The sequence below is a fragment of the Heterocephalus glaber genome, unplaced genomic scaffold (genome assembly GCF_053883595.1).
Source record: "Heterocephalus glaber isolate CG9 unplaced genomic scaffold, H.glaber_assembly_v1.0 deba00001673, whole genome shotgun sequence".
NCBI classification, from domain to species: domain Eukaryota; kingdom Metazoa; phylum Chordata; class Mammalia; order Rodentia; family Bathyergidae; genus Heterocephalus; species Heterocephalus glaber.
In genome coordinates this window covers 2,556,620-2,569,904 of record NW_028258410.1, presented here as the reverse complement: position 1 = coordinate 2,569,904, position 13,285 = coordinate 2,556,620, and the positions used below count along the sequence as shown (strand labels likewise).

Below are 13,285 nucleotides of genomic sequence, written 5' to 3'. Positions count from 1 at the left end.
TTTGCTATTATCTTTTCAAATATGGTTTAATTAAATGCCTAAAATTAATTATTTTAATGAATTGTATGCTTGTGTAACACATCTCATCTACTTATTTCATTTTACTTGAAATTGTCAACTTTGCTCTGAATACAAATAGCAAAAAATTCCTTTTTCTTGTAGAATTATGCATTGAAAATCTGAAACTAATTTTCCAAGAAGAATTTTATGTTGCACAAATACATGTCAGGTGAAAGATAAAATTATTGATTGAAGTAGATTTTTAGTTGCTCAGAGTATATAATTTTATCTTTTAGTGGTGAATGATTTTGATTCTACAAATATTTTGAGGAAAGTTCTGGCAAACTGAGGTGTCCTGTCTGGCAGGGCCAGTGGCTGAGTGTCAAAGGGCTCCCTCCTGTGTGCCAGAGGTGAGTTCAGCTGCCAATGCAACAGGCAAGAGAAAGAGCAGTAGAGTAAAGTAAAGAAAAGAAGCTGTCAATTTTACAAAGAAGCAATATAAATATACATAGATCATAGAAATAATATTCATGTATTTAAATGTAAAAGTATATATTTGTGTGCACCTTTGGATATATTTGTATGTATGCTATGCTTTTATGTAAGTTTATATTTAAACATGAGCTCAAAAAGACAAAAAGTTTCAATAAAACATTCATTTTCCTGTTTAATGATTACCACATTTTTATAAAGTGGACTCAGTATAAATGGTTAGTTTTGAAAAAAGAAGACAAGCTTTGTAGAAAATCTTTCTTGTCCAACTTTCAGGAGATGGACCCAGCACCTGACATTGGGATAGTAAGGCTGAGCCTGTTGACAAACACACACACACACACACACACGCACACACACACATGAGCCAGCTGTCTTCTTTCCTCCAGGAGCAGAAGAGGGGGGCAGATGGCACTGCTGTGTTGAATGAGAGACAAAGCTTGCTGGGAAGGGCTGTGTGACTGCACTGTGCTCTGCCCAGGGCTGCTGTACACACAGAGTGGAGTTGCTCACCCGGGGAGTGTGGCCTCCTCCCTGGGGCCTGTATTGCAGTCCTGCAACTCAGCAACTGTAAAGTGCTAATGCATGTAAGATGGCAAACAGCTTCCTGATATTTAAAATTACTGAAAAGGTTTAACTGTGGTAAGTGTTGTAAGGAAACTGTTACATTTACTAAAGGTTCTCTGACTTACAGATTCCATGTATTTGGTAATTATTTCACTGACATATTAATCAATTGCAGTGGATTTAAACTAAATCTCTGGGATAAACCTAGTCTCCCTGCCATTCCCATCTCTCTGGAGTAGACAGCCCAAGGTACAAGTGGACTTATTCCTCACCCCACGCATCCCATCCCATCACTCCAGGTTGCAGGAGTCATCACACCATCACCTCTGGAGTCCTGTCAGGGCCAGACTGGCCATGCATCCTTCCCCTTGCTGCACCTGTCACTCCCTTTTGTCCCCCTAAAGCTGCTGTCTTAGCAGCAGCTCCCTGAGTGCCCCACTTCAAGTGACTCTCCTGGCAGGGAAGTGATGCAGATGCAAGGTGGGCAGCAGCAGCCAAGAGCACCTGTGTGGAGTACTGCTGTGAGGGCACAGAGGGAGGGGGTTCAGGGCCCGGTCCTGCACAGGAGCCCCGGATGCTGAGACCATGAGGGCTGCAAGGTCCATGCAGCCCAGATAGCCCTCTGCAGGCAGCGGAGAGGGAAGAGCCACTGGTGCCTAGAAAGCATCGTCCAGACAGGGAAGAGGTCAGGAGGCAGGACTGAGACCTGCAGGCCCCAGGTGTCAGAGTGTAGCTGTGGGGTGCGGTGGGGGGTCCCAGTCAGCAGAGAAATACTAAACATGGGGAAATTACCTAAATATGAACACCCCACGGTACATGGTGAAGAAAGTGGGGGAATTTATGGGAATTTTTTTGCCAAATAAGTGAATATGAAAAGATACACTGTGCATGTACTCAAAATTGTGTTCCAGAAGAACAAACTACTCTCAGGACTGAAATTAATTTGTAGAAAAACTAAAGGCAGGTGATGAATTCCATCACCTTTATTTACAGGGTGTGACCCACTGCATGTTCGTGCTGTCACCAGACACAGCAGTGGCAGCTGGAAGGGTCCAACTCCAGGCCCCAGAGGGAGGCAGCCTCCTGCCTGATGCTGCCCACTGCTAGACCTCCTTGACCTACAGGGCACGCACCTCCACTCTTACCTGCCAAGGAGCATTCCAGTGAGTTCTCTCAGGACCAGGCTGAAAAGCGCACATTTTAGGATTGGCACTTCCTCAACTTCAAGCATTTTTCTCTCACGATGTAAAGTAAAAAGCAAAGAAATTAAAAAGTAGTAAAAAGAAGGAAAAGAACATCAGGAAGCGCATGAGACGGGGAGTCCAAGGCTCATAGAAAGCTGAAGAAACTCTGTCTTCAGAACCAGTACAGGCACAGCCCCACCAAGTCTGGCCTTCATTCTGGATCTGCATTTCTGTTTCATTTACATTAAAAATAATGCCCAAGCCCACCTACTTTTCAGGCTTCACGAAGCTTAGGTATGTCCATTGACATCCTAGAAATATCCTCATTGTGTTTTCGTACCAAAACTTAGATTCTATAATTCCTCAGAACTAGAGTGTTTTTAAAAAATTTTGCACATTTTCACAAAGTATTTTCCAGAGTGATGAGAAAATATTACAAGTCAAAGAATAGTAATCATTATACGAGAAACAATGAAGCTGAAATAATGTAAGCTTTGAACAGGGTATGTATCCCAGCTAAGCCCAGGGAAGCATAAATCCCAGTGTGGAACTTTCCCTCCTACACTGTTGTACATTTTTTCCCTCCTCCTGGAACAAAGAGATGGCCTTGTGTTATATTGTAGAAAAAGTAGAGAAATTGGTTAGATTTGGCTTCACTTTAATTTTCTTGGATTAAATAAACTCAAGATTGAGAGCTACTCTTTGATGCCCTGCGAGCTTGGTAGCAACTAAGTGTTAATGGTTCCACCATTTCTTGTCTCTGGACCTTCAGAAATCTGAGTGTTCTGGCCCTGTGATCATGTCCATTTGTGAAGGTTTCTTTCAGGATGAAATATTGTAATACTACATCAAACTGACTCCCAGACTTTGTTAGTGTCTTGAAATTTGATATTTCCATGGTTTTCAAGTATCTCTGTATTGATACATCTCATATTGGTTATATAACGCAATCTATATGGACACCACAATGAGTAGTAGAGGAAGAAATATTGCTATCAGTTGTCCATTTTGACTGATTCTCATTAAAAAAAATTTTTTTTAACATTCTTCCAAAACTTTTATCTCCTTTTTTGGAGTCCAGACACCATTCCTTACAAGACATCGTCTACCTTGTTTACATGGTCTTTAATTGTGCCCCAGAGCCCAAATTTTCCCAGAAGGAACCTAATGTGCCTAAGACAAGACACCTAACAGTTTCAACCTTCATTAGGCAGTCAGCACATTTCAAATCAGACATTAAGTCTTCACTCAGTGAGGAAAATGATCACATGCTTGTTTAAATTCTAACTTCCATGGAATTTTTAATGCTAAGTTATTGAAGGTTTACTGTCTGAGGAAAAAAATCAGCAACTTTACAAATTCATAGTGCAATAATATTCTCTAAAATGTATTTCAAATTTCAACAGTTTTCAATTTCTTAAAACTCACAGTAAATAGCTTTATTTCATCAAAATTATAATAAATTCATACCTTGGGTTCCTGGGATATATTACTTTGTATTCATGTCTTCTTGGGATAGATGATCAAATATAATATAATTTTATTCCAAAATTAATCAAAGAACACAATTCTATGACTTCCTAATTATTGCATTCCTATCACAGTGCAGGGAATCCTAAGAATTACAGATATTTTAAAATATAATTAATTTCTGGAGGAAAACTCAAGAAAAATTAGATGTTGCCATTTGAAAGTGCCTCTAAAAGTCCCAACTGAGGCACATACAGGCTGCTTCAAAGATTTATGTATTCTTGTGGGATTTTGGAAGACAGGAGCAACCAAAGGGTGACACAAGAGGATGTCTATTTTAGATGAACACTGCCTCAAGAAACTCTCATCTAAAGATTGAGCCCAGAACAAAGGAAAGGCTCTAGATTTCTGCATTTGGTGGAAGGGGGTGGACTTTCCATTGGCATGAACCTGGGGAAAATGAGGTTATAGAAGACAAAGGAGTTAATAGCTTGGTCTTGAAAGAAGACAGAACCTTGTGAATTGTGTGAGAGCAGAGTGTCCTGAACTTTGTTTATAGGTCATAGTTTCCAATTTCAATCTGTACCAGAACAAGGGGCTATAGCTATAGGGGAGGGGGGTGGCCCAAGTTGAAAGTAGTGTGCAAGGCTGGAAACACTTGTTTTTCTTGAAGTTTCACTTTATTATGAATTGTGCTGCTATAAACATGGTATGCATGGATCACTGTAATGTGACATGTTCAACTCTTTCAGGAGGATACCTAGAGAGAGAATAATTAGATTAAACTGAATTTCTATATTTAGTTTTTGAGCAATCTTCACACTGATTTCCATAAGGGTTGTACTAATTTACATTCATACCAGCAGTGTGGAAGGATTCTTTTTTCTCCCCAGCCTCACCAGCATATGTTATTATTTCATTTCTCTATCATAGTCATTCTTTGGGAAGAAATAATTCAGATGTACAAGCTTTAGTATTGGATGCTGTCTCTTATATAAGAAACCACAAAATAAGGATTAAAGCAAAGATAGGTAATAGGAAACTTAGAGATGGATCCTTTGCAAAAGAAACTGACCAAGAGATGGAAGTGTGGTAGGAGAGAGCAAAGGATGAACAAAGAAAGAGAATGTGTTATGTACATGGACCAGTTGCCCTTGAGGAATGTAGTCATCAAATACTGCATATGTGTGCTAATAAAAATAAAAATTGAAAATCATGAAATCGTGATTAAAATTAGCATTTAAAGGTATGCATTTTGCTTGAGTTCCTGAGAGTAAATATTATTACTGCAATGGTTTCGGTCTAGATGTCACCCAAAGCCTCATGAGGTCAGAGGTGGCATTTTCAGAGATGGGTGAATCTAGAGTGTGTGATGCTGGGGTTAAGGGCATGGATTACTAAACTAGTGCACTCATTTGTTTGGCACTGTCCTAATTCTGGTTGTCTAATAAAACAAAAGGGGTGGAAAGATGCTGTTAAGGCTCTCTTATTGATTTTGCTGTTTTCCACTGCCATGAACTGCTGCCCCTCTGCCATGTGCCACCCTGCCTTGGAGCCAGTTGATGATGGAATTAATCCTCTATAAACTCTGAACTAAATAAACCTTTTCTCCTTTAACATTGGGTGTAGGGTATTTTGTCTCAGCAAGAAAAGTAACTAAGAAACTTACTTTCCGTGAATGCCCTGTTCCAAAACACAAAGAGCATTGAGAATTTAAAAAATAAAGAGAAACCTAGAAGCTGCTTCCAAAGGAATAAAGATTTTATCACTGAAATAATAGAAAAACACTCGCAAATTTGGGAAAGAATTTAATATTTAATCCAGGAGGTACATAGAACTTCAAATAGCCAGAATCAGAAAATAGTCTTTTCTAGCATCATCAAAATTTGAGAAATTCAGCACAAATTGAATCCTAAAAGCTGGAAGAGAAAAACCAAAAAGTTACCTACAAAATCAAGACTATCAGAATAATGGCTTTCTCAGCACAAACTTTGAAGACCAGAAGAGCTTGGAATATAGTTTTATCAGCCTTAAAATAGAGTTTTTTTAATCCTCCCACTTTTTATTTATTTCAACATACTGATATTTCCATAAACTTGCAAGTGGAAGATCAATAAAAGCCTTTTCATATATCATAAATATACAGAAATTATTTTAAAAGTCTGTTCACATAATGGATTCTTGGTACTAACAAAAAATTTGATACAAATAATTGACTAGAAATGAAATCACTATACCAAGATGCACAGGACACTTCATTTCAGGGAAAAAATAATTCAAATAATCCTGTGTTAGAAGAATAAAGGACATTTGTCATAAGATATATTATCCTACTCCCTTAAACAGGGATGATTAAAAAATTTTACATTAAAAAATGTTCAGGCTTAATTCTGTCTATACATTCAGGAGCAATCATATCACTGGCTACATACAATTCTCTCCTCATGCAAAAAGTCCTTATCTGTTTCCTAAGGTCTAATTAAGTCAAATGAGCTAATAATAGCAATTTAATTATCAAGCTGTAAACCAGAGAAGTACAGAAATTGAGTAGTTGAATTATATATCCTGTTTATAATATTTCTGCTACTCAATTACTTTCTTCACATAGTAGAACTATTAGGCATTAATAGGCAATGAGAATTTCATTATTGCAGCAAATGACAGAGTATTTTTGAGAAAGGAGAGTTCCTAACATTGTGACAATCTTTGTGATCCTTGTATGTGTAGAAAGGAGTGGAAATAAAGATAGGTATGTAAGGGGAAGCTGAGATAGCTACATTAGAATTGAATTTATTAAAGAAACTGATTTGAAGTCTGCCCAGTGTGCCAAAGCAAGCAGAGCAGACACTAGTGCAAGTTTAACCTGTCAATTTATTTAAGTTTTGATGAGATAAATTTCAGTCTTTTCCTCATAAGCACAAAGAAATTCAATGCAAATTTTGAAGGTAGTAGCCAGAAAATATAACAGTAACTCTTGGAATCATTCTCAGTCAAACAGACAAATCAAACTGAAGACAACTGTTAAAAATACATTTAAAGCCTGAGTATTTATCAACCTATATGTCCTGTTGTTCCAATTGGCTTTTGATAAAATACAAAAAGCCCAACAAACTTTTTGTAAGAGGTACCACATCTACAAGTGATGAAAATAGATTAGTTTCCCTCCCCCTAAAAGACATTAACTTCTAATGCATAAAAAGCTATATACTACTCATAAAAATTAACCAGTGCTCTTACAAAAGTAAAGCAGTTTTGGACGGATGACATTATACTGTATTTGTGGTGAAGTATGAGGCATAAGAATGTGTGCATTCATTAGGCATTTTCAGTCTAATCAGTCTCTAAGGTTATCATTTAATTCTTGGCAATATATAATAAACGTGTGTATTTGGGTACTTAGGTCATGAATTATGGAGGAAATAAACAGTGTATTATAGTAACAGGATTTGTATTTGACAACTGCAGTGCAGAACAAAGCTCTTCTATGAACTTTGGGATTTGTTTTGCCATTGATCACCTGTAGTAGATCCTTGCTTCGATTCTTCAATATTCATGCTTTCTCCATCTTCAGTCTCTGACATTTCTTCATCTTCCTCATCATCATTTAGGTCTTCTGAAATTAACTCTCGAGCTAACTTAATATTCAGTCCTTCATTGTGCTGAAGCTTCCTTTTCATTTCAAATTGTCACTTTTATTCTCGCTCTTCTGGTGAGAGATCATTATCCTCCTCTCCACTGCCTTCTTGTTCCCAAATCCAATACTTTGGCTCTGAGCCTTCAGCAGCAGCTAATTTCTTAGCTTAGACATCTGGAGTTAGGGCTTCAGTGGGTTCTGAATCACTACCTGCATCTTCATCATCACCTATCATACTATGGAAAGGAGTGTTTGGTTCATCTATGTTCATTAAACCATAGTCTTTGTCAGCTGAATGATAGGTTGCCACGATGTTCATTTCATCCCACTTCTGGGATGTTTTACTCAGCTCCTCCTTGACGCTCTGGCCTGCCACGGCCACCGCCACGGAAGTCACAGCGGTCTTGTTCTTCAAGATCCCCTTGATGGGCCGATGTGACGCTGTCCAGGCCACCATTGCCAGTGGTGCCGGCTGTTGGCTCAGGGTCACTGCTGGCGAAGGGTCCAGGAAGAGAAAGGTCAGGCACTAGCAGCGACCAGCCAGATAGCCTCAGAGCCAGCTCCAGGCTAAAGCTTTGGAACTCGTTGTCTCAGGAACAACTCCCGGCGTCACTGTCACTACACAATGACAGTGATGTCACAGTAGACCCCGCGCACGGTGAGAGCCTCCTCTCCACCTGCACAGGACCCATGCCCGGAGAGATGCCAGCAGCCTAGTACCTCAGTGCTCAAGAGATGCTGAAGCCTAAGACATGCGGCCCCAACCCCTCGCCATATCTAGGGCGGGGCAGGGAGGGGCGGGGCCAGAATTTAAAATAGTTGTAATCCAGAGTTCTATATCTGGTGGTATTATTTGTCAAATGTGGTAGAAAAGTGAAAACTTTACAAGAAACAAATCTTAAAGAAATTAATGATCACTAAAGCAGCACTGCAGAAAATAATTCAGAAAATCCAAGAGAGAGACAAATGCGGCCCTACCAGCATCGCAGTACTGATTAGCAAACGGAAGTACTTTAATCTTGATTAGTTCACCTTATTTTTGCTAAATTAAGTTTTGTATTGCTCAATTTTTTTGTCTTGGTAAGGAAATTTTAATTTGAGAGTTTCATATATTTCAGTAGTTAGTACTTAACAATGACTATCCCATCCCAACTTCTACGTGAAGTGTAAAGTATGACAGTACCCCGAAGGGGAAAGAAGGAAAACATTGGCAATAACTGTGTTGTTGTTCTTGCAGAAAGTTTCCTTTGAAGCTTTGCATGCTACATGCCCGAGGCACACCATTTGCACAGATAAGGAACCTTCCCTTCAGTTTTTCACAGGAAGCAAGAGGACAACTTTAAATATTGCCTGCACATGTGATCTATCACCTTCTAAGTCATAGGATTTACCACTTTGACAAATTCACTTCTCAACACAGAAGATGCAGTTTCTTTCTAAACATATAATGCTCTTTCCTTCTAAACAGAAATGCATGGCAAGGACAGTTCACAAATAAAGGAATTAGAACTTCTCACATTCTTCCTGGTGGGGTTTTATGATTGGCAATTCCATCAGAGAGATCTATTTTCAAATTACCCTTTTACATTCGTGGGATCTGGGATTTCTATATATTTCTATATATTAATAGATAAACCCAAGTCACAGCATTCCAAGACATGAATGCAGGTTCCCAGGGTGCCGGGCAACTGAAAACAGTTAGAACAAACTGTAGCAGGGCATGAGGTGAAGTCTTACTTGGAATCAGTCTGTGAAGTGTTTGGCAATGTGAATACAGCTTGCTTTCACTGTTATTGCTATTGTCATTGATTTTATCACCTACACATAAACCAGGACTCAATATAAGAATAAAATAAAAATATATTACACAGAAACAAACAACCTGATGAATATAATGGGCCACTGGTTCTCTCAAATTTAATCAAGAGGAAAAAATGAATAACTGAATGCTATAATAATTTTATTTATTTTGGGCCATTTTTTACAAGATCTGAAATCAAGAGATTCGTTTTAATTATCCCATGTATTGAAGTTTAGAAAAGTAACACCATAATCATATTACTTTGCTCATTAGTGTATTTTTAAAATCATCCCTTTGCAAGGACATTCATTTGAATTTTACTTTTGTTTATCAATGAGTCTGTCTTATTTTAATAAATCACAGTTTTTGAAGCATTTTAAAGCATATCAGCATCCTCAGTAACTTTCATGTCCTTGAAAATAGAGCATCTCTGGATGCCCACAGTGCTCTGCAGGTCTGGCTGGTTAATGAGAGTGGGATGGACCCCAGGCTGGCAGGGGACCAGAGCCAGAGACAGTCACAGGAGGCACTGATAGAGTGAGGTGGCCTCAGCTAGCACTGGGGCGTTCTGCTCAGCCGTGGTGCATCCGGACCACTCTTCTGTGGGTCCATCTGCTGGGGTCCTCGTTCTTACTCTATGTAAGTAGGTCAGAGTGAGTGATTTCCTTATAAATCTTGAACTGCAGAGAAGCACAGTTATACCCCCACTACACACATTTTGTAAAGGAAGTCCTCTCTGCTACCAATTTCACTCTCTGAAAAGCTAAATATGTCCTGCGGATGCTTCCATCATTCTTACAATCTCTTGTCAAATCATTTTTTTTTTGCTTAAATTCTTTTATTGGTACATTTTAGGTATACAGTATGTTTACATTTATTATTGGGTGCTTGTACATGTACATGATGTATCTTGGTTCTTATTTTTCCCCCATTAGCTGTGTGCCCTTCACCCCCTCCACCCAATACTGAATAGTTTCTCTAGTGTGAGAAACTAAAAGTGTAAATAAAGATTAAACTGAATAAAATGAATAATTGATAATTTGAAATAGGAAGAAGAGGTCCAAGGGGGTAGGGAATGTGGTTGGGGAAGGGGAAACGAAAGAAGGGAAAGGAAAAACTATGAGAAAAGAAAAAAATAGAAACAAAATCTATGTAAATCTCCTGTCAATTCTGTCCAAAGGTCTGGTACTATGTTATTTTTTAGAAAGCATATTGGTAGTTCAGATCAGTGTCTTGGGTACGAAACTTATAGTTTTCATGTCAAATTTTTGCAATGAGTTTGGAAGACTATTGAAAGAATATTGAAATTACAGGCAGTGTTTGAAATGTGGTGATTACTGAAAAAGTCTTTATGGAAAGAAAAAAAGGGTCCTTTCTGTGCCTGCTCACAACACTGCAAAAAGACACGATTATGATTTAGAGGAAAGAGGCAACAATTCTTCCACCATTGTAAGAAAAAGCTTTGGAAGCAGATGTATATGCAGTATATGCAGTTAAAACTCTGACAATCTGAAGACACAAAGAAAGAGTAAGAAAATCTTTATTTAAAGCATGAAACTATGTCTAATTATTAGCCATTTTTAACATGCGTTCTTGTTTTTAGTGACATTGTTATCTTACTGTAAATGTGAACATATTCTAAGTTATCTCCTAGCCATGACTGGAGTTTGCTATTAGAAGGATGTGTAATATGGGGTGAGTGGACACCCCGACAGCATGGGCTCTGGCTGCCCATGAGAGGCTGAAGTGGACAGTTTCCTTCAGAATGAGCAGCACCCACAGCTCTGCTTCTGAACACATTGTTATTCAGAGGGTTGAAACATTCTGGCAACAGGGGATCACAGATTAAAGATGCTTCCAAGATTCTCATTGTGTTGTGGATGAAGAAGAATTTAATTTTCTTCACAATTGGCTAAAGAACTAAAGTCACCCATTTGCTTAGTAAATAGTGCATTGGTGACGGTGGAGAAGCAGATTATTACAGCAAAATACTTTCGAACAATTCATGAAAGTGTGCATTTAGCATTACAGTTTTACATTGCAGGATAAAAGCAGGAAGGTCATTATTATTTTAAGCATGCAATTCTGTACAGTAGATCAAAACGTAGTACACAGTGCCAAGAATGAGACACCCTGTATGCCTGCGCAGTAGGTTGTCTCTTCACACTGCTGGTGGTTTCTCTTGCTGTGCAGAAGCCTTTAGTAAAAAGAGCTCCCACTAGTTAATTGCTTGTGCTAGTTCACACGCAACTGAGGTTTTGTTCATAAAGCCTTTTCCTACCCCAGTGTCTTCAAGAGTTCTATCTAACCTCTGTTCCAGCAGGTTCAGTTTCTATTTTTATATTTAGATCTTTAATCCATTTTGATTTTCGTTTAGTGAATAGTGAAAGATATAGGTCTAGTTTTAGTCTTTGGCAAGTTGAAACCCAATTTCTCCAGCACCATTTATTAAAGAGACTATCTTTCCTCCAGTGAAAGTGTTTGGCTCCTTCGTCAAAGATAAGCTGGCTGAATGCGTCTGGAGTTGTTTCTGCATCTTCTAATCTGTTCCACTGGTCTTCAGGTCTGTTTCTTTGCCAGTACCATGGTGTTTTTTTTTTTTTAATCACAGTAGCTTTGTAGTATAGTTTCAAGTAGGGGGTTGTAATACCCCCTGCCATGTCTCTGTTACCTAGAATAGCTTTTGCTATTCTGGGTCTCTTTTATTCCAAATGAATTTTTGTATTATTTTCTCAAGGTCTATGAAGTATCCTGCTGGGGTTTCAATTGGGATTGCACTGAATCTATATAGCAATTTTGGAAGTATAGCCGTTTTCACTATGGTGATCCTTCCTACCCACGAGCAAGGGATGTCTTTCCATTTTGATTTATTTTGTTAGGTTGATTCCTAGGTATTTCAGTTTTGTGGATACTAATGTGAAAGGAATTGTTTGCCCTATTTCTGTCTCAGTGAGTCCGTTGTTCTTGTAGAGAAAAGCTATTGATTTCTGTGTGTTGACCTTGTAACCAGCTACTTGACTGAATTTGGTTATTAAGTCTAGAAGACTTTTGGTGGAGTTCTTGGGGTCTTCTATGTAGAGGAGTATCATGTCATCTGCAAATAATGACAGTTTGACTTCTTCATTTCCTATCTTTATTCCTTTTATTTCTTTCTCTTGTCTAAATGCAATGGCTAATGTTTCCAGAACTATATTGAAAAAGAGTGGTGATAGTGGACATCCTTGTCTTATTCCTGATTTTAGTGTGAAGGATTTCAGTTTTTGACCATTTAGTATGATATTGCCTATTGGTTTTTCATAGATGGCTTTTATTAGATTGAGGTAGAGACCATCTATTCTAATTTTTTGTAGGGTGTTTTTCATAAATGCATGTTGGATTTTGTCAAATGCTTTTTCTGCATCTATTGAGATGATCATATGCTTTTTGTCCCTGGCTCTATTGATATAGTGTATTACATTGATTGATTTGCATATGTAGAACCATCCCTGCATCCCTGGGACAAATCCCAATTGGTGTGGGTGCATGATTCTCTTGAAGATCTTCTGCATTCTGTTTGCCGGTATCTTAGTAAGGATTTTTGCATCTATGTTCTTTAGAGAGATTGGCCTGTCATTTTGTTTTTCAACTGGGTCTTTTTCTGCTTTGGGGATCAAGGTGATGTTTGGTTCCAGGAATGATTTTGGGAGTATTGTTTCCCTTTCAATTTCATTGAAGAGTTTATACAGTAGTGGCAGTAGTTCCTCTCTAAATGTCTTGTAGAATTCAGAGGAGAAGCAATCAGGACCCGGGATTTTCTTGGTTTGTAAGTTTGTAATTACCTTTCCAATTTCATTGAATGATATTGGGTTGTTTAGATTTTTTAGGTCTTCATCATTCAAGTTCATAATTCATATGTGTCTAGGAATCTGTCCATTTCTTCTGTGTTTTCCGTCTTATTGGCATATAGGTTCTGGAAGTAGGTATTGATGATTCTCTGGATTTCTGCTGGGTCTGTTGTAATTTCACCCTTTTCATTCTTAATTACATGGATTTGGGCCTTTTCTTTCCTTTTTCTGGTAAGGTTGATTAAGAGTTTGTAGATTTTGTTTATTGTTTTGAAGAACCAACTCTTGGCTTTATTGATTTTTTGTATTGTTT

General features: G+C 38.2%; 1 pseudogene; it reads right to left on the bottom strand.

Annotated features, from left to right (window-relative positions):
* Nucleotides 1-6,755: 6,755 nt before the first annotated feature.
* Nucleotides 6,756-7,901, bottom strand: LOC101708268 (protein phosphatase inhibitor 2 pseudogene; annotated as a pseudogene).
* Nucleotides 7,902-13,285: the final 5,384 nt, after the last annotated feature.